The sequence below is a fragment of the Salvelinus namaycush genome, chromosome 12 (genome assembly GCF_016432855.1).
Source record: "Salvelinus namaycush isolate Seneca chromosome 12, SaNama_1.0, whole genome shotgun sequence".
Lineage (NCBI taxonomy): Eukaryota > Metazoa > Chordata > Actinopteri > Salmoniformes > Salmonidae > Salvelinus > Salvelinus namaycush.
Window position 1 is genome coordinate 9,507,908 of NC_052318.1, and position 22,575 is coordinate 9,530,482.

Here is a 22,575-nt window from a genome sequence, read left to right on the forward strand (position 1 = left end):
GCTGGCCAGAGAACTGACTGGTTCTAGAAGAGGTCCGAGACCTGGTTGCCCTGTCAACCTTAATCACACATCTCCTTAGCATGTGGCATGTGGCGCAAAGTCGACCGTGTCCGCATTCCCTCAACTTGTTCAACCCTTTGTTCAATCACACTTGTCTGATCCAAATCACCTCTAATTTATTTGTCTTGCAAGTGGTGCCAAAGCCATACCTGACTCAGCTTAATCTCAGTGGAGACAGGATCGATCGATCTCGCGTTCTTCTCATCTTAGTTTGCCCGATGTGATAGAGGCGCACTGACGAAGCTAGCTGCTATGGTGATCACTCCATGTCGTTAACAAAGGCTCCTGACATCGTTGTAATCTGCTACAAATAAAGTCTTACAAGGGGAGCCATGCAGGCACCTGGGAATTACACATAGTAATACAACAGCTTTTAAACGATATGTCAGATATTACTAAATGAAATGATCTATTCTATTCAATGGCCTGCTTGTGATCGACCAGCCAGGAAATGTGTTATTGACGTTGGGTCAGACATCTATGCAAGGGTCACCAGTCGATACAGCATACAGACCGAAGACAGAATGAGTTTTGCATATACTGTATCTCAGACCAAGAAGCTGAGGTGCGTTGTGATGACTTCCCACCTTCCCCTGTCATTCCTTTGTGGGGATGTTATTCTAGAATGAGATGTGTGTGTGACACAATGCAGCTGTAGAACGGCCAGGTTCTGAGATCTCATGTGAAGGTCTTAACATCTGCCTCATTTCAGCATGACGTTACGATCCCCTGACTATCACAATTTTTGTAAAAATTATGACAACCTTTTACTCTCATATAATTTTCAAGATGTACTGTACATTGAATTTTACCTGTACCTAACCTGTATTTTATTGTGAACACACACACAACTGCCTGCCCTATTTACACACAAACACACACACACCTGCCTGCACTGTATAAGTATTTATCACTCACAGTGACGGATTTAGGTGTAGGCGACATGGGCAGCCGCCCAGGGCGGCATCTTGCCAGGGGCGGCACGGGGCGCCCGCACAAAAAAATCGTAATGGTGACTTGCACGATCGATTTTCTATCGCTCATTTACACGTCACCTTAATGATATCATGTCACCGTGTGGGACTGTGGGTCAATTAACCTTGTCGGAGTGGGCGCCCTGATTCTATTTCGTGAGCTAGGCAGGCTACTGCCTGGGAAGGTCTCCCACTCAGAAGTACGAGATGGGGAGGGGGGCGGGGGTAGGTTGACCTCAGGTCTCCCCACTGGAAGCCCGAGGTGGGGGGAGCGGGGAATCTATCAAATAGTGCACTTCTAACTTTGTACAGTACTAACGCAATTAGTAAAATCAGTCACACTATGAAATGCTACCAAATAAACCGCAATTCATTCATAATACTGTGAATATATAGTTTCATAGACATATTGTAGCATTTTTTTCTGGTTTGTGCGAAATCGTTAAGAATAATATAAAACCAGTCTGCACACCACCAAGGTGAATTGGTTAAGTCTTGACTCTTGGTTGACAGTGTTGGGGGATGGGTAATGTATTGATGCTTGAGTGCCAAATCAACACAAATGTGTTTCTATTTGTCTTTGTTACTTCTTTTTTATATTTATGAGTCTTATTTTTGTATATATTTTATATTTATATAGTTTTAAATGTTATGATTATTTATTTGGGGGGGGGGGTTCGCCCAGGGTGCCATACAAGCTAGAACCGCCACTGATCACTCACGTCACTCAACATGCAGGTAGGCGACCCATAATATGTTCAGCTTGTGGGCGATACTGTACTGTATCCTGTACAAGCTGCCATTTCTTTTCATTTTTTTGTGAAGGGACATTCACAACATTCAGTTGAAGATTTTAATGCAATATTTCTGTAGTATATGATAGGTCCCAATGTCTCCTCTCAAAACGTTGCATTATTTTGCAGCCCCAATTGGTCTTTGTTTTGCAGTTACAGTATATAGCCAGACAAGGGACAGCTTAGCCAAAAAGCTCCCAGCCAACCAAATTACAATTTAATACCAGCCATTTTCCTATTGTTCTGGAGATTTCTAAAATGTAATCTATGCATCACATGCGGCCAAAATTAACTTCAGTCGTTGGGTCGACCTGACGGATGGAGCTTGTGAGTCCCCCCCATAGAGGTACAATTAGGAGATGGCCTGGGGTGTGCTGTGCGCCCAGCAATACTTCAGCCTGACAGGCCCTACTGGTAGGAGCGCAGGGAGGACGACACCACTCTTCATTTGCAGCACAAAGCACTAGTTTTGAATGCTGCCTGTACTGTACCTGTGGATTCATTACCTTCATAGGGATTCCCAGTATTTCTCTCAACTAGTCTGGTGGGTTTCATAACATGAATTTGATACCCTTTGATTACATTTAAAGTTATACTTTAAAGCGCTAAAGAATGGAACATTTACCAAGTTCCCCAGGTGTATGGGGGAAAAATACTAAAAAGGAGACAGCAGGAAGCTCACTATCCCAACCTCATGTGAGCTAACTATTACACACTCTGTCTAGGCTGAACCTCCTACTGCTGAGGGACACGTTTGGTCATCAAACAGCTATAGTACTTGGTGATAACTCCTGGGCTAATACCAAAGGCTATGGATTTCTTGTCAGGTCACAGTATTCTCCACAGAGCTTCTTGGGCTAGTTTTCTCTGAGCTGGCTGTCTGCATGTGCGCATGCCATTGGCTGGGATATACAGCTTAATAGATTAACCTCGCCTAGATGCCACAGCCATTCTCACTAGCGTGGGAGCAAGAACACAAAAGCAATCATCCACCTCAGTGAGTGTTCTGAAACGCTAAGCTCTGCATGCTTCTAGCATGGTGTTCAAATGATCAAAGTGGATGTTGTGTAGCGTTACTTGGAAACAGCCATCCATGGTGACAAGCTAGCGCCTGTAGGATTAGGACGTCCTTAACATTCAATCACAGCTTATTGTCTGTACTCTTTACAGACTGCACTGCATGTATTAGTACTCAGCAACAATCACAAACAGATTGTTGCTAGCAGAGAGCGATGGTCATTCAATTGTGCTTATTTATGACGTTTTATGGTGCGACTTAACGCCGCTGACTTCCATGAGGACTCAGTTGTTTGTAATCACTCCATAATTACTCAGCAGTTGGTAAGCAATTAAGTGCCAAATTCTTGAGCCTCAGTGAAAAAAAAATGACTGGAAGAATGCCTATTGTGGTACACTCTTCCTGCTCACTGGCCTCACTTCATAGAAACTTTTGATGAGCTCCGACGACACTTCAGTCAATACAACAGTTGACCTGTCTTTAGACTGGCCATGGTTTCTACTTGTTCTCTCAGACAGGAAGGATAGGTTGCTGAAATCACTCAAAGGGTCCTTCGGGATTTCAACTTGAGCATTCAAAGCACAGCTGCGTTCCGTCTTTTATCGATTTCTGAGTTCTATAGGCCAGGTTTCCATGGTTGCATCACTCTTTAGAACATGTCTATATCCATGGGGGAAATTCAATGAAATGTGCCTTTTAATTTCAATCCCATCTCAGTGTACTTCCATCACAGTGAAGTAGATATGTTATATTCTCCAAGACCTGGTTGCTGTTTTATTTTGGAGCCTGGAGTGCATTCCGACGTGGAATGTGAATCACTCTAGCTTTCCTGTGTGTTGGTTATAGCGCCGGAAGTACGAGCGATAACGCCAACACAGATCTATCTCTCATTTCGTCTATAGGCTGATTGCGAAAGGTTTGTGACCAGGGGCTGTTACGTTGCACACCAGTCAGGACTAACTTTAGGCAAAGCAACAAGAATACAATTCGGAGGCTTTTCAAAAACGTCCCATATTTCCTGTGTCGAGAGCTAATCTCAGGGACTTCAGACAAACTGCCTTTGAGGCAATATGATTGTTTGTGAAACAGACCATTGCTCTGTTTAGTAATCCTACAAATGTATCAACACAGACTAAATTATTAAGTGTTGTAAAACCAAGTGTGATGCAGAACAATATAGCGTGTGCTCTGTTGCTCATCTAGAAAACCACTTGAGTAACGTTAGTGTTACAACTCTTGAGGGGCTCCAGTACACTGCTTTGACCTGAAGTCATGTCTCCGTCACGGCATGTGGATGAGCAAATTATTAGCCCATATATCCATTACTGTAAATACAAACAGCACATTGGAGTCTGCAACAGATTCACAGAGGCTGGCACTGCAGATGGCACTATGTCTGCACCACCAGGGACAACAAAACGGTTTAAGGAAGCCCATCTCTCCAGGGAAATAGGTTGTCTCAGTCCACGGTACAAGACGAGAAACAGAGTGAGAAGACACAGGGGGGATAGTGATGATTTATTTGCTAGTGCTATATAATGACCACTTCTCAGGGTCTTCCTCCTCTCTTTAATTGTGTTGCTTTCTCAGGTGTTGTGAGCGGTGGGCCGGTGGCCACGAGAGAAACAATGACCAGTTTAAAAGTTAATGGTCTCTGAAATGGTCAATAAACACTACAACCGTCCCCAAAAGCTAGAACAAAATATTGGACGATTTTGGCTGGAAATGAAATTGATTTTTCCCACTTAGACGTCTCGCTCCTCTGTGATGAGATAGCTGGCTGCAGCGCTCTAGTAAGAGAGGAGGGTTGAATATGGCTGTTTCCCCCTCAGCTGTCAGCTTTAGTATGTATCACAGTTTGGTCAGTGACAGCGATGAGAGGCTGTCAGATGTAAGCTCTCTGCTCTCGTTCATGACTCAAATAAGCCATGAGACTCAGCTAGGGATAAAACGTATCTATCAGGACTATATCGTTCTGTTAGGGGGAAGGTATGGGGGACAAAACTGTAAATATATATTTTTTATAACTTTACATAGGATTATCGAATGCCATGTTGCTCATAATAGCCTACCATCTTCAGAGCTCATTCCCTCAAAAATATTAGGTCTACTTTTTTCTTTTTTTTTTAGCCTCATCACATTATTTTAAAATGTTCTCCTTCATATCAAAAGATATTCTCAGATATATATAGGTCTCTTCGTGGTCTTTACAATGTGTAAACCGGTGCTGTTGACTGCAGCCGTTCAGTAATGTGTAAATGACTTGAAATGGTCCACAGTGGAGCAGTGTTGTTGTGTGTTCCACCCGCAGTGAGATGATGGATTGTCTGTGATGGCACTATCTTACTTCACACTGTCTCCACAGCAGCGCTACTCACAGCAAGCAGCAGGCCAGACCAACCTGAACACAGCCTAATGGGAGTCCTGTATGAGACTCAAAAATAGATAGAGACTGAGAAAGAGAGAGAGAGACTGAGAAAGAGAGAGACTGCGAAAGAGAGAGGAGAGAGAAAGATAGATTTTTTACTGATTGATGATCCCTGAAATGTTCCAGCTACTGTTGACAGACGTGTTTGAAGTCTCACAGGGAGGGAGGGAGGGTGTGAGTAAGAGAGAGAGCAAAAGAGAGAGGTAAATGGGGAAGAAAAAGAGGGAGCAGAAATACCATTGTGAAAGAGAACATCCTACACAAGAGAATAACAGAGTGAGAGTGTTGCAGAGAGAGAGAGCAACCACCTAAAAGAAAGCGATGCCCACACATTCCACCACAAAGCCCTCACCTACAGAGAATAGTCCCCTCAGCCAGCTGGTTCTGGGGCTCTGTTCATTTTAAACCCCACAGAGCACCAGGACTAGAAACACATTTAGAAACAACCAAATGAGAAAACAAAAAGATAACTATTTGACACAATGGAAAGAATCAAACAAAAAACTCAGCAAATTGGAGTGCTATCTGGCCCTAAACAGAGAGTACACAGTGGCAGAATACCTGACCGGTGTGACTCACCCCAAATTAAGAAATCCTTGACTATGGACAGACTCAGTGACCATAGCCTTGTCACACCCTGATCTGTTTCACCTGTCCTTGTGATTGTCTCTACCCCTTCCAGGTGTCGCTTATTATCCCCGGTGTATATATCCCTGTGATTCCTGTCTCTCTGTGCCAGTTCGTCTTGTTTGCTAGTTTGTCTTGTTTGCCAAGTCAAGCAGCTGTTTTCCTTGCGCCTATTTTTTTCCCAGTCTCTTTTGGTTCTAGTCCTCCTGGTTTTGACCCTTGCCTGTCCTGACTCTGTACCTGCCTGTTCTGTCTTCAAGCCTGCCTATCCCCTTGTACTGTTTGGACTCTGATCTGGTTAATGAACCCCTGCCTGGCCTGACCTCGGGACTGCCCTTTGTCTGGTACCGTTTTGGACTGGTACCGGTTTATGAACGCTTGCCTGTCCCCGACCTACCTTTGCCTACCCCTTGGATTAATAAATATCGGAGCTCAACCATCTGCTTCCCGTGTCTGCATTTGGGTCTCGCCTTGTGTCCTTATAAGCCTTGCTATTGAAAGAGGCCACGATAGGCAGACTTGGCTGAGCGACACTTCCTAACCTCCTGCCAATGTATGACATTAGAAACACATATTTCCCACAGATCACACAGACTCGCAAAGAATTTGAAAACAAATTAAGTATTGATAAACTCCCACATCTGTTAGGCGAAATACCGCAATGTGCAATCACAGCAGCAAGATGTGTGACCCTTTTTGCCATGAGAAAAGGGCAACCAGTGGAGTACAAACAAAATTGTAAATACAACACATTTATCTGTTTATTTATTTTCCTTCAACTATGTGCACATTGCTACAACACTGTACATAGTCAATAATATACAATTTGAAATGTCTATATTCTTTTAAAACTTTTGTGAGTGTAATGTTTACTGTTAAGAGAAAGGGAGACATAGAGAGACCAATGGTGGCGCGTCACGATTACGTGACAACCGATATATGTTCCTCCAAAATGTGGACGCCTCTTCTAGCCTGTCTCCCCTATTCCCAACAGCAGTCAGTTAGCTTTAAGTGTTCCTAGGGTCATTGTAATCTCCACTTACAATGCCAGGAAGAGTGCTCATCGCAATCTGTCTTTGACTATCCATGATGACAGGCACTCTTGTCTGACACGAGGAATGTTCCCAGAAAATCTGAACATGTGTATCACGACACTAACAGACACTGAGAGGAGATGAGGGCAGGTGAGGAGAGAAAGAGGGATTCTGGGCCGTAGGGTTCAAGCATTACATTGTTACTGTGTGTTTGACTGGGATTTCCACAGCTGAGCTGGGGACAGATGGTGAGTCACTGACCTCTCCATTAGGCTATTGACTCGTCATTGATGTTTGACTGGGAGGTGAGCGATGTGGATAGTGACTCCTCTGTCCGACCTGAATGGATCCACTGGCAAAAACGCAATGGGCCATTTCACCCACGCAATGAGTCACCCATAAAAGAATGTCATAGGCAGCTCCAGACAGTGCAGCCTTTTCTGGCCAATGATAGATTGTAAGGACTCATAGACAGACAGTGTAAATGAAAGCAACATGGCACACTTGAGACTGAGGGATGGTTAGGGACCGAGAGAGAGAATGATGGCTGCCACGTCCCTCTGGATATCATCCTCTGAGTGATTAAGGTCATTTCAGCTTACAGCAATGATGACATCTCCCCTTGCCCAATGTCAAATCCATCCTACTATGCCAGCTCCTCATCAGCCAGCACTGTGGTAGCGTGTGTGTGCGTGTGGGCACGCATGCACGTGTGAGTGTGCGTGTGTGTATGTGTGTGTGTGTGTGTGTGAAGGAAGAGGGTTGGTGTGAGGATTTCTTTCTTAGTATTTCTCTTGCAGGATGTGTAAATGGACTTGTCATGTTTCAGCTAGGCCCCGTAAGCAGGTCAAGTCCAGGAGCTTCAATGTGTCTCTGTCCCTCTGATGTGTCTGGGTATAGAGGGAGTCCTGTTCTTACTCTCTACTCTCATCACTGCACAAACACACACTCACCACTGGGGCACAGTGACACAGGGACACATTCACAAGGGCAGGGAGGTGCTGTTCGTTCAGACTGGAGGAGGAGGACGAGGAGAAGGAGGTGGAGGATGCTGGTCCTGTAGTTGGTTGTTATTGTGTTCCTGCTCCCAGTTATCTTGTCTCATCCTATTACGTTCCTAGAGGGGGACTAATGCACATCTCCACCGTGGATGAGTTTTGGGGAGGAGAGAGAGTGCTCACTCGCTTGATTACGAAATGAGTTGCCCGGTCACCCTGGCAGATGAGTTGCCCGGTCACCCTGACAGAGCAGAGCTGATTCTCCCCTCCAGTTATTGTTGTGTTAATTTTACTGAATGCTATTTTCCTCTCCTCTCCCCACATCTGGTTCTACAGTATGTGTTAGTGCACACCCAGAATGAAGTGCAGGGACCCGCTCTGTACAGTTAGTCTGTGGCATTATCCAGGGGAACAGCTGCCAGTAGGCATCGCATGTCTGAGCACCATCCAGGTGATTTCCCCAACCATGTCAGCGCACCCCGCCATGCAGAGGAGAGCAGACCACCACTCCACCCCTGGGAGGCTGCCCCACCCCCTTACCCAGCCCCTGTGGCCTCACTGACCTGTTTTGCAGAAGACAGGGTTCTGAGCAGAGCTTTTGCAGTATTTTTTGTTTGTTTTTCTGACAAGCCAGAGAGGCATGTGTAATCGTGTGGAACGGGATACAGTGGAGGGAGGCAGGTTGATGGGCAGAGAGGCAGGCAGGAGGCAGGCAGCGAGGTAGGCAGGCAGGCAGGGAGGCAGGCAGGCAGGCAGGCAGGCAGGGAGGCAGGCAGGAAGGCAGGGAGGCAGGCAGGCAGGCAGGGAGGCAGGCAGGAAGGCTCTCGGTTGCCAACCCCAAAAAACCCAGCCAGACCCGTAAACTTGGATGTGTCACACAGTGTTAGGGGCCTGCCCTGGGTGACCGGGGGTCAGACAGTCTCTTCCCATCCCATTACTGACAAACTGACCGTGACTCTGTCCCCAGGAACATGGAACTGATGTCACGTCCTGTGTTTCTGCTATTCACATTCACCATGATTTCATTGTCCTCAGCCAAGTCATGGCTGAATCCTTGTATTGTTGTACAATAACTGTATTCCTGAAATTGAGGGACTATTGAATAAAATTGTTTATTTATGCAGTACCTGCCTCAAAAAATGACTTGTGTGACAGTATACATTCATATTTTGCAGTGGGTAGCAACATAGTGAATTATTTCTCAGCATCATAAAGTATTTCTAAAGGATACTGATACATTGCATGGTACCTGATTTTACCCCTTTTACACAGGCCATGATTTTTATGGCAGAATAATTCCCTGCTAACATTTTAGGATGCTAGTTAGGGTCATGGGATAAAAAGCCTGGTAAACACTTTCTGCCATAGTAAGCAATTTACCTGAAAAAAAATGACAATTTCCATAAGTCTGACCTCTGATACTGTGGCTCTCTAGAGGATACTGGAAAAAATATGCTTTTTGGTTTTACATCAAAGCAATAATTATTTTACAAATTAACATCCCTTCCCATTCTATTTTTCAAACACACCTGTGTGTATACACACTCACACACACACACACACACTCACACAGACACTCTCTCTCTCCTTCTCTTCCCCCCTCTCTCTCCAAAAATGCAAATGAGAGGCTTCTGCCTATCAAACAGCTGCTTTCCCCATGGCAACCGATGGATTTTGTCCCTGTGATAAGACTGGAGAATATTTCTAGCATAATATAACTAAAAGACAGACTGAACAGTATATTGGCACAAATAGTCAGAACAAATTTTCCCTAGGCCGTTCAACAACTTCTGTACACTTAGTTACTAGATCTGTTGTTGTCAGAGTTTGTAAGCCGGTCTATCCTTGACTGCATCAACCTCCAAGCAGTTAGCATTCCTACAACAGCATCTCGTCAACCTGGATCCTTATACATGTAACTATCTGTGCATCAGACAAAGGGACCCTGAGGGGCCCTCTCACTGGGGCAGCTGCCACACATCCACACCGTTTCCTGTACTGCACCACCCTCTGGAATCCTTGGGGAGGCAGGTCACCGTGGCCCCATGGTGGGGGTAGAGGGTGTGGAACGGTGTGTTTCCCCCCACTTAAATTAGGTCACGTAGGAAGCGGTGCATTTGTCATGTATGACAGGCCTATTAATCATAGGAAGGGTTGTGTCAGAGCCTCAGGGGCCCCAGGGGCCCCATGTGCCAGCTCTGCAGGTGGGATGTCCCTCCGGATGCCTTAGCCTTGTATTTTGTCCCTGCTCTCTCCTGCTCTCTTCTGCTCACTCCTCCCAGGTGTTTTTCTAGGAAGTTATTCTCCTCATATCCCATCAGTGTACCCAAGTCACACTCTCTCCTACTCTCTCTCTCTCTGTCCATCCTCCTCTCCGATTCTGTCTAGTCTGCTGTTTTTAGAATGTCTCCTGCTGTAGTATTGCAGGCTTTGCTGTAATATTTACTGGAGTTTTGTGGACATGACTGTAGTATACTGTAGCATTTACAGTTTACTATAGTATAGATACTGTATTAAGAAACAAACTGTAGTATATAATTTAGTAATCACTGTAGTGTTTTTGCAGAATGTAGTATACTGTACTATTTACTATAGTGTTTTTGTGGACTCTACTATACTGTAGTATTTACTGTAGTACTTTAAAAAAATATTACTGTAGTATTTACTATAGTGTTTTTGTTTTATTATCTTTGTCCTACTAGAAACCTACTAGACAAAATACTCAAAGTGCAAATATCAGTTCAAAGCTTCTGCTCTTTTCTAACCTGTAGGGAACACAATATATGGCGTATACTTGGGATGTAGGTTTCTCACTTATGAGTGGCACAGATTGGGGTACGGGGGAGGGGAATGGGTAGGGTATATGCAAAATAAATACTGTAGTATATACTATATTAATTACTGTAGTGTTTTTGCTGACATTACTGTAGTATTTACTGTAGTGTTTCTGTGGTCTGTAGTATACTGTAGTATTTACTATAACATTCTACAACATTCTATAGTAAGTACTACACATGATCAAGGTATACTACAGTGTGTAGTATAGTATTCTATAGAATACTACAGTTTACTACAGAATTCTATAGTAAGTACTGTAGTATTCTTTCATGTGGGTGCTGTCTGACGGTCAGAGGCTCCTGGCTTTCTCCTGAGCTCTGACTAGCAATCTCTACCCAGGCCTCACCTCCTGTCTTCACAGGAGGGATGTGGATGTGGATGGAGAAGCCTGTCTGACAGGGGATCTGACCAAACAGAGGGGATTCAAGTTTCTGTAGAAGAGTGCTGGAACACAACGATACAAAACTTAGACGTAGTCAGGTGTTTCATTTCAATGTGTACTCTGCCTGTGAGAAAATCTGCCTCTGCTTATGGACGTGTGGGTGGTTGTACACATAGCTATATGCAATTTGTATGTGTGGGCACATGTTGACACAGAATGTGGGTGTTTGAGAGCGAGGCATTAGCAGACCTATGTGTACAGTATGAACATGTGAGAGTGTGTGGGTGCATCTGCGTGGTCTGTGTATTCGGCCTGTGGGTTAGGTGTATGCATCAGTGCGTGCCTGTGTGTGTGTGTGTCTGTCTGTCTGTCTGTCTGTCTGTCTGTCTGTCTGTCTGTCTGTCTGTCTGTCTGTCTGTCTGTCTGTCTGTCTGTCTGTCTGTCTGTCTGTCTGTCTGTCTGTCTGTCTGTCTGTCTGTCTGTCTGTCTGTCTGTCTGTCTGTCTGTCTGTCTGTCTGTCTGTCTGTCTGTCTGTCTGTCTGTGTGTGTGTGTGTGTGTGTGTGTGTGTGTGTGTGTGTGTGTGTGTGTGTGTGTGTGTGTGTGTGTGTGGGGTTGGGGCAAGGGTTTAGCTTAGTTCATATCAAACAGTATATGGTCTGTGCACATGGGTGGGACGGAGTTGTTTTTCATCACTCATCATGTGTTTTGTTAAGATATATATTGCTCTTGTTTTCCTGTAGAGGGAAAAACATCCCTCTCTGTGTCCCTCCAAATGGTAGGCCATTTACATAGTGTATTATTCTCTTTGATAGCCATGTTGGTTATATTATGGAAAATAGCCTCAAATACATTCTGTATTCAGAGAATGGGTCTACAGTAAGTGAGCTATATTTTGTGCTATGCAAACTTTGTGGACACAGGCCCATTGTAAATGAAGGGACATTACAGAGAAAGATCCAATTTATAAAAACATAAACAAGAGACCCCAGAAAAACACAGTCATTATTCACAAAAACTATGGGTATTAGAAAGTACAACAAGTAGACCTATGTTTCCACGGTGATGGTGGTGGGCCACATTTGACTGTGCAGAGAGCTGATGGTGATGATGATGAAGCACACATGACTCCACTGAGGGGAATCTGGCTGTCTGGTTTGTCTACTGATAGCCCTGTATACAGTATATATACAAAAGTAGGTGGACACCCCTTCAAATTAGTGGATTTGGCTATTTCAGCCACACCCGTTGCTGACAGGTGTATACAATTGAGCTCACAGCCATGCAATCTCCATAGATAAACATTGGCAGTAGAATGGCCTTACTGAAGAGCTCAGTGACTTTCAATGTGGCACCGTCATAGGATGCCACCTTTCCAACAAGTCAGTTCGTCAAATTTCTACCCTGTTTGAGCTGCCCGGTTCAACTGTAAGTGCTTTTATTATGATGTGGAAACGTCTAGGAGCAACAACGGCTTAGCCGCGAAGTGGTAGGCCACACAAGCTCACAGAACGGGATTGTCTGTCCTCGGTTGCAACACTCTCTACCGAGTTCCAAACTGCCTCTGGAAGCAACGTCAGCACAATAACTGTTCGTCATATATTCTACATATTTATGTGTGATTCCACAGTCATATATCTGGATGCGTTTGAAACACCAGAAATAAAGACAATATTTATAACGCCAGTCCTGCCAAATCAGGGTGAGCTGCCAAGAGAAGCTGAGGAACGAGCTCCCTGCAGATGTGTGATGCGCGTGAGGAGCTGAGGAACGAGCTCCCTGCAGATGTGTGGTGCGTGTGAGGAGCTGAGGAACGAGCTCCCTGCAGATATGTGGCGTGTGTGAGGAGCTGAAGTCCATCTCCGTCATAAAAGTAAAACCCCCCTCCCATTAACATACTAACCATGCAGGCCAGTGATGGGATGGGGTAGGTACAATGCCGTGGCGGTCGGTTCCATTTAAGATGAGGGAGGATGATATATATTTTTTTGAGCATGGCCTTATTTCTATTACAGCATGTTGGATGACTGTCATTCATATTCCTTCACCCAGTTTAATGTAAAATCGATAGTTTAGGCTACTACATGATACTCACATTTTCCCTATACCCATCATGAGGTTGCTACAACCTAGCCTATTAATTAAAGTTTTCAATGTAGGTGCATAGGTCAAGAGAATTTTGAGTAATCAAGGTGACTGACAGTGGCACATTCAATATCGCCTTGCACACTCTTGCCTGCATCTAGCTGATCTAGGGTGTAAGCATTAGTCCAACAGTTAAAAATTAATGTTCCTATTGGACAAATTCAGGTATGTTTATCCCCGTTTCGTTCCGTTAGCTTCCGTTTAATAAATGTTTTCCAACAGAATCGGCAGAATGAACACCTCTGATCACACGCAAACACAGTTCACTTTCATATCAGCCACATAAAAACAACATGATCACTTTGCTCTTTGCATATATAATTCCTTCTCTCAACTATATCCTCTCACCTTTTTACTTTGCTTGTGGACTTCAGTGCACAACACATCAGCTGTCTGACCAGATGTAAAAAACGTTCCAAGCCAAACCTTCATATCATGACCGGTAACCTCAACATACAGCCTACATCGTTGTCAGGTCATAGTTAATATACTTGAACTAACGCGTTGTTTCCCCCTACAATTATGCAGTACAGTGTACAGTCAGAAAGCAGTTTAGCAGTTACAATGGTGGGCCCTGGTGGCAATAAATTTATAAAACCAAAAGCTTACCTTGACTTGGAAGAGTTCCAGTGTTGGATAGCCATAGCCAGCTAGCTAACATAGCATCCCTCTCTGTTTGAGCTGGGTGTTTGAGTAGGATAAACTAGGTAGCTGGATTCGCTAGCTAAGTGGAAGTGAAAGTTTTTTTTTAAATACAAGCAAATATAGCTAGCTCTCTATCTCTTTTTGTCTCTCTCTCCCTCTTGCTTCTCCTTAATATTGGAAGAAATTAATTTGTTTAAAACTGTGAAGCTATTGTCTTTCTCTTTCTTGGAGTCAACTACTCACCACATTTTATGCACTGCAGTGCTAGCTACCTTTAGCTTATGCTTTCAGTACTAGATTAATTCTCTGATCCTTTGATTGGGTGGACAACATGTCAGTTCATATTGCAAGAGCTCTGATAGGTTGAAGGATGTCCTCCGGAAGTTGTCATAATTACTGTGTAAGTCTATGGAAGAGGGTGAGAACCTTGAGCCTCCTAGGTTTTGAATTGAAGTCAACGTACCCAGACGAGGACAGAAGCTAGCTGTCCTCTGGCTACACCATGGTGTTACCCTACAGAGTGCTGCTGAAGCTACTGTAGACCGTCATTGCAAAGCAATGTGTTTTAATACATTGTTTGGTGACGTGCATATATTTAGTATAGTTTTATCTAAAAAGCCTAACTTTTTTAATGTTTCACAATTTTAATTTATATCAAATTCACTGAGGACAATGGTCCTCATTTTCCTCCTCTGAGGAGCTTCCACTGGTAAAGTGTATTGTATAGACAGGGCATCCTGGTCTCACTCTCCCTCTATATATCCTCAGACCCATGCAGCAGCAATGCTCACTCATGGTGGCTGGTTATTGTTTTATTGGAGTGTGTGTGTGTGTGTGTGCACGCGTGTGTATGTTTGTGTGTGTGTGTGTGTGTGTAAGTGTGTGCTTGTGTGTACCATTCTCTGTGCGTATGTGTTTGCGTGCCTGCCTCTCTGCCCGTGTCTGTGTGTGTGTCAGATGAAGTGAAACCATTCTCAGAGAGGTGAATGTTTGAACAGTGACTCCAGTGCTTTACAGGAGGCAGCTCATTTAGTCCAAGTCCCAGATATAGCCAGCCGGGGGAGAGGGGTGGCCACACCAGTCCCTCCTGGACATGGCCACCTCCCTGTTCTGTCTATCTGCTGGCTGCTGTGTGGCTGATGAAGATCATAATGCTACAGCGATGCAGTTCCTGCCCTTCTTTGTTCCTGTATATTCTTTAACTGCAGTGAGGCTGTGTGAAGCTTTTTCTCCATAACCACCTCAGAGCATGCAGCTAATTCATCTGCTCTCACTAGGGTGGGACTGACTGCAGTCACAGACATGTCTCTATTTGCCCAAAAATAAGGCTCTCATGAACTTGTTGTGACATCAAATCAAAGTGTATTTGTCATGTGCGCCGAATACAACAGTCGTAGGTAGACCTTACAGTGAAATGCTTACTTACAATCCCTAACCAACAGTGCAATTTGTAAGTAAAAAATAGGTATTAGGTAAACAATAGATAAGTAAAGAAATAAATGACAGTGAAATGACAGGGAAAATAACAGTAGCGAGGCTATATACAGGTGGTACCGGTACAGAGTCAATGTGCGGGGGCACCAGTTAGTCGGGCTATTTGAGGTGGTATGTACATGAATGTATAGTTAAAGTGACTATGCATATATGATAAACAGAGAGTAGCAGCAGCGTAAAAGAAGGGTTGGTGGGGGGGCACACAATGCAAATAGTCCGGGTAGCCATTTAAGTACCTGTTCAGGAGTCTTATGGCTGGGGGTAAAAACTGTTGAGAAGCCTTTTTGTCCTAGACTTGGCACTCCTGTACCACTTGCCATGCGGTATCAGAGAGAACAGTCTATGACTGGGGTGGCTGGGTTCTTTGACTATTTTTAGGGTCTTCCCCTGACACCGCCTAGTATAGAGGTCCTGGATGGCAGGCAGCTTGGCCCCAGTGATGTACTGGGCCGTACGCATTACCCTCTGTAGTGCCTTGCGGTCGGAGGACGAACAGTTACCGTACCAGGCAGTGATGCAACCAGTCAGGATGCTCTCGATGTTGCAGCTGTAGAACCTTTTGAGGATCTGAGGACCCATGCCAAATCTTTTGGTCTCCTGAGGGGGAATAGGTTTTGTCATGCACTCTTCACGACTGTCTTGGTGTGTTTGGACCAAGATAGTTTGTTGGTGATGTGGACACCAAGGAACTTGAAGCTCTCAACCTGCTACACTACAGCCCTATCGATGAGAATGGAGGTGTGCTCGGTCTTCCTTTTCCTGTAGTCCACAATCATCTCCTTTGTCTTGATTACGTTGAGGGATAGGTTGTTATTCTGGCACCACCCGGACAGATCTCTGACCTCCTCCCTATAGGCTGTCTCGTCGTTGTCGGTGGTCAGGCCTACCACTGTTGTGTCGCAGTGGCGTGCCGTGGGCCTGGGGCCTGGGCCTTCAGTGAGGTACTACACAGTCCCACCCAAATTAATCCACCTCTTATTACCATCATTATGATGCCATGGCTCTAGACACTATACATTTAGACAGAAACGCAGTATAACCAGGCGTTGCGTCACCTTGAAATTGACAAATTGACATTTTTGGGTAAACAGTGTTTACCCAAAAACATGACACAATCAATGAGTCTTTTCAATATTTCCCTTCACCTTTTCATTGTGCAGCTCCGTTGCCCTGCGCGCTTGTTCTTTGAGCTGTAGATCCACTCCGGTGTCCCCAAAAGTTTTCAAAAGCACCATTGCTTGTTAGTGCCCAGCCGTACTTTGGTGTCTCGTTGCTGCCTTGGTTAGACAACTCAAGTTTGCAAAGCCAGTGTGGCTCCAAACACCAAATCGATCACTTGCAAATAATAGGCATTCCCAGCAGTACAGTTTGCAATGCTTCTCGGAGCCAAGGAGCCTGTGAGCCATTGACAGCGCTCGTAGTTGAAACTTTGAAAGTGGCGAGCGAACGAAGCCCTTTCCCGCCTGTGACAGGCTTTTTGGCGTCGGGCGACCTCTCCTTACAATGTCTAACTTTTCTTGAAAAGTTCGTCTTGAGAATGGCGTTATAATTATATCCTCGACCAAATCGATATCTTCTCCTCCTTCCGCCATTGTGGGTTGAAAAAACAGCTTAGTAGTACGCGAATTAATTCGTTTATCAAATTCAGTTTCCTAGATCTCCATAGGACCTGCCTCTCAATATTGGTAATCCAATCAAAAGACGTGCACGCACTACGCCTGCTAGCTGGCTCCTGTGTAACACTGGAGCCAGCCAGCAGGCGTACAATAGCCAACTCTAAAGCTGATTGGTTGACACTAAATTTTCATTTCCATTCACTATAAGCTACAAGTGCCCGCACTGTTGATTCTGAAGGCCTGAGGGCAGATTTTAGACCCCTGGCAACACATGATGGCTGAATATGATTGGATAAAAGATCTAACATAAAGACCAGCCCTCCAAATCTCAACCTGGGGCTGGAAGCAGTGCAACCAAGAGGAAAGCTATGAAATGAAGAGTATAACTCTTACTCTGGGGAATAATTTAATACATATTTGTGGGAAAATATATTTAAAAAAAAATTATATTCTGATGATGTTTAGGCCAGCAGAGAAGGCCTTGCAGGCCCTGACGGCCCACCACTGTTGTGTCCTCTGCAAACTTAATGATGATTTTGGAGTCGTGCCTGGCCATGCAGTTGTGGGTGAACAGGGAGTACAGGAGGGGACTGAGCACGCACCCCTGAGGGACTCCAGTGTTGAGGATCAGCGTGGCAGATTTGTTGCTACCTACCTTCACCACCCGGGGGCGGCCCATCAGGAAGTCCAGGATCCAGTTGCAGAGGGAGGTGTTTAGTCCCAGGATCCTTAGCTTAGTGATGAGCTTTGAGGGCACTATAGTGTTGAACGCTGAGCTGTAGTCAATGAATAGCATTCTCACATAGGTGTTCCTTTTGTCCAGGTGGGAAAGGGCAGTGTGGAGTGCCCTAGATATTGCTTCATCTTTACGTTTCTTTCAGCCAGTTGTGTATGACTAAATGTCAATCTTTGTTGTATATGTGTCCTATTGGGACCTACTTGGCTATATGTCTGGCATGTGGCCTAACATACAGGAGGATCAATAAGGTCTCCTGTCAGGTTGAATTGACCACACAGCTATTTAGCTACAGTCCTACTGTAGTTAAGCTGCAGTACTATTGTAGGTGTCGTTAGATATCTTCTGACTGCTGGGTCACTGAACACACTGGGCCTGGTGTGTACATCCCTGAACACCCATATCATTTGTCTGTTCTGTGTTTGTGCTAATTTCTCTCCATGCATGGGCGGACTGCCTGCCGTCCCACGTAGATAAATACACGTTTACATGTATTTTTTTTCCTCCAGCAGGCATGATGATGAAATAGAAAGCAATGGAATTCAAACACAGAATTATAGCTACGTGAAAGACTACCACATTATTATACACAGTGGCATAAACATCTCTGAACAGCTGTGGCTAAATGTATTGACCACTTTACTGCGTTGTTTACTGAGGCAGTATTCTCTGCTTTGCTCTCTGTTTGCTATAGTAACATTAAGGTATCTAAACGTTAGATCTGTCAGATGGCAGGACGAGTGGAGAGGGAGGAGGTATCTAGGCAGCTTCAGGCTATCATCATCAAACTCGCTCTGCTGCCAAGCCCTGTTTGTCACAGCCGAGACACACAGTTAAAATAATGCCATTTCAATACAGAATCAAATGAAAAGGGGAGAAACTGTGATAGCTCAGATTATTCATAAGCAAACACATTTTTTCCCCTTCAGTTATTTCAATGATCACGTTCCCTGGCATGAGAAGTCAACGTGCCTCTTTCTCGCTCTCGCTCTCTCTATCTCTCTTCCCTTCACTCTCTTCCCTTCTCTCTCGTTCTCACAAGCCAGTCAGCCTCCACCAGTGAGACATTTCTGCCATCTAGAGGACAAATTGTATTTTTATTTTTTATTTCACCTTTATTTAACCAGGTAGGCTAGTTGAGAACAAGTTCTCATTTACAACTGCAACCTAGCCAAGATAAAGCAATGCAGTGTGACACAAAGCTTGTTGGAATAAACAAGCGTACAGTCAATAACACAATAGAAAAAAAGAAAGTCTATATACAGTGTGTGCAAATGGCGTGAGGAGGTAAGGCAGTAAATAGGCCATAGTAGCGGAGTCATTACAATTGAGCAAATTAGCACTGGAGTAATAGATGAGCAGATGATGATGTGCAAGTAGAAATACTGGTGTGCAAAAGAGCAGAAAAGTAAATCAAAACAATATGGGGATGAGGTAGGTAGATTGGATGGGCTATTTACAGATGGGCTGTGTACAGCTGCAGCAATCGGTTAGCTGCTCTGATAGCTGATGTTTAAAGTTAGTGAGGGAAATATAAGTCTCCAGCTTCAGTGATTTTTGCAATTCGTTCCAGTCATTGGCAGCAGAGAACTGTACAATACCATGTGCAGTGCTGTCATCCCAGTGGCAAAGCAAGGATGGAGCCTCTCTCAAAAATGGTTCTTAATTTCAATTACTTATTTTACAGGATCTCTCTTTTATTGATGACAGATCTTCATATCTACTAAGGTCTTTGGTGATATTTTAATGCCCAGTAGAGAAATGGACTTTAGTGAACTAGCGGACCAACAGGTAGTCTCCAAATACTGATGGGGGTGCATTCTCTCTGTACCATCTGTGCTCATCTCATTGAACATACTGATATGGGTGCATTCTCTCTGTACCATCTGTGCTCATCTCATTGAACATACTGATATGGGTGCATTCTCTCTGTTCCATCTGTGCTCATCTCATTGAACATACTGATGGGGGTGCATTCTCTCTGTTCCATCTGTGGTCATCTCATTGAACATACTGATATGGGTGCATTCTCTCTGTTCCATCTGTGCTCATCTCATTGAACATACTGATGGGGGTGCATTCTCTCTGTTCCATCTGTGCTCATCTCATTGAACATACTGATGGGGGTGCATTCTCTCTGTTCCATCTGTGCTCATCTCATTGAACATACTGATGGGGGTGCATTCTCTCTGTTCCATCTGTGCTCATCTCATTGAACATACTGATGGGGGTGCATTCTCTCTGTTCCATCTGTGCTCATCTCATTGAACATACTGATGGGGGTGCATTCTCTCTGTTCCATCTGTGCTCATCTCATTGAACATACTGATGGGGGTGCATTCTCTCTGTTCCATCTGTGCTCATCTCATTGAAGATACGTTGTGATTCTGGCCTTTTCTTTTCTTCCACTTTGCTCATCTCTGTGTTGCTCATTGTGTCGCACCATCTGTTTTCCTGTTGTTGTTTTTTAAAAGTAAAGCAGCCTCTTGCTCAGAGTGGCTGATGGGTGTTCAAGCAACAATTTGGTTTTAATTATGTGTGCTATCGGTGTTCACAAAGTGTAATTATACATCAAGTCGGCACGGAAGGACTTTTATCAGCCAAGCGTGATGTGGAAATACAGTAATTATAGATAATGTAGGATCTTCTTAACTAACAGACTTTTAAATTGGACGTTACATGGATGATAGAGTCAGACTTGGGTAGATGTACAGTCTTGTGTAAATCCAAAGAGCGCAGTCACTCCCAGACGCTCCAACTTTAGTAGCCTCACTACATCATAACTTTAGTAGCATCACTACATCATAACTTTAGTAGCATCACTACATCATAACTTTAGTAGCATCACTACATCATAACTTTAGTAGCATCACTACATCATAACTTGAGTAGCCTCACTACATCATAACTTTAGTAGCCTCACTACATCATAACTTTAGTAGCCTCACTACATCATAACTTTAGTAGCCTCACTACATCATAACTTTAGTAGCCTCACTACATCATAAATTTAGTAGCATCACTACATCATAACTTTAGTAGCATCACTACATCATAACTTTAGTAGCCTCACTACATCATAAATTTAGTAGCATCACTACATCATAACTTTAGTAGCATCACTACATCATAACTTTAGTAGCCTCACTACATCATAACTTTAAAAGCCTCACTACATCATAACTTTAGTAGCCTCACTACATCATAACTTTAGTAGCATCACTACATCATAACTTTAGTAGCCTCACTACATCATAACTTTAGTAGCATCTCTACATCATAACTTTAGTAGCATCTCTACATCATAACTTTAGTAGCCTCTCTACATCATAACTTTAGTAGCATCTCTACATCATAACTTTAGTAGCCTCACTACATCATAACTTTAAAAGCCTCACTACATCATAACTTTAGTAGCCTCACTACATCATAAATTTAGTAGCATCACTACATCATAACTTTAGTAGCCTCACTACATCATAACTTTAGTAGCCTCACTACATCATAACTTTAAAAGCCTCACTACATCATAACTTTAGTAGCATCACTACATCATAACTTTAGTAGCCTCACTACATCATAACTTTAGTAGCCTCACTACATCATAACTTTAGTAGCCTCACTACATCATAACTTTAGTAGCCTCTCTACATCATAACTTTAGTAGCATCACTACATCATAACTTTAGTAGCATCACTACATCATAACTTTAGTAGCATCACTACATCATAACTTTAGTAGCATCACTACATCATAACTTTAGTAGCCTCACTACATCATAACTTTAGTAGCCTCTCTACATCATAACTTTAGTAGCATCACTACATCATAACTTTAGTAGCCTCACTACATCATAACTTTAGTAGCCTCACTACATCATAACTTTAGAAGCCTCACTACATCATAACTTTAGTAGCATCACTACATCATAACTTTAGTAGCATCACTACATCATAACTTTAGTAGCATCACTACATCATAACTTTAGTAGCCTCACTACATCATAACTTTAGTAGCCTCTCTACATCATAACTTTAGTAGCATCACTACATCATAACTTTAGTAGCCTCACTACATCATAACTTTAGTAGCCTCACTACATCATAACTTTAGTAGCCTCACTACATCATAAATTTAGTAGCATCACTACATCATAACTTTAGTAGCCTCACTACATCATAACTTTAGTAGCCTCACTACATCATAACTTTAAAAGCCTCACTACATCATAACTTTAGTAGCATCACTACATCATAACTTTAGTAGCCTCACTACATCATAACTTGAGTAGCCTCACTACATCATAACTTTAGTAGCCTCACTACATCATAACTTTAGTAGCCTCTCTACATCATAACTTTAGTAGCATCACTACATCATAACTTTAGTAGCATCACTACATCATAACTTTAGTAGCATCACTACATCATAACTTTAGTAGCATCACTACATCATAACTTTAGTAGCCTCACTACATCATAACTTTAGTAGCCTCTCTACATCATAACTTTAGTAGCATCACTACATCATAACTTTAGTAGCCTCACTACATCATAACTTTAGTAGCCTCACTACATCATAACTTTAGAAGCCTCACTACATCATAACTTTAGTAGCATCACTACATCATAACTTTAGTAATCCACTGTTCTTAGAAGTCAGGTAACACAAGTTTCATTGCATTGTCGATGGATTGACAATCAAATGTTTCGTTAGTAACCCCATCAATGTAAAAGCTGCTGAATTTTACACTGTTATTCCTTCACAGGGCACCGGGTTGGGTGAAT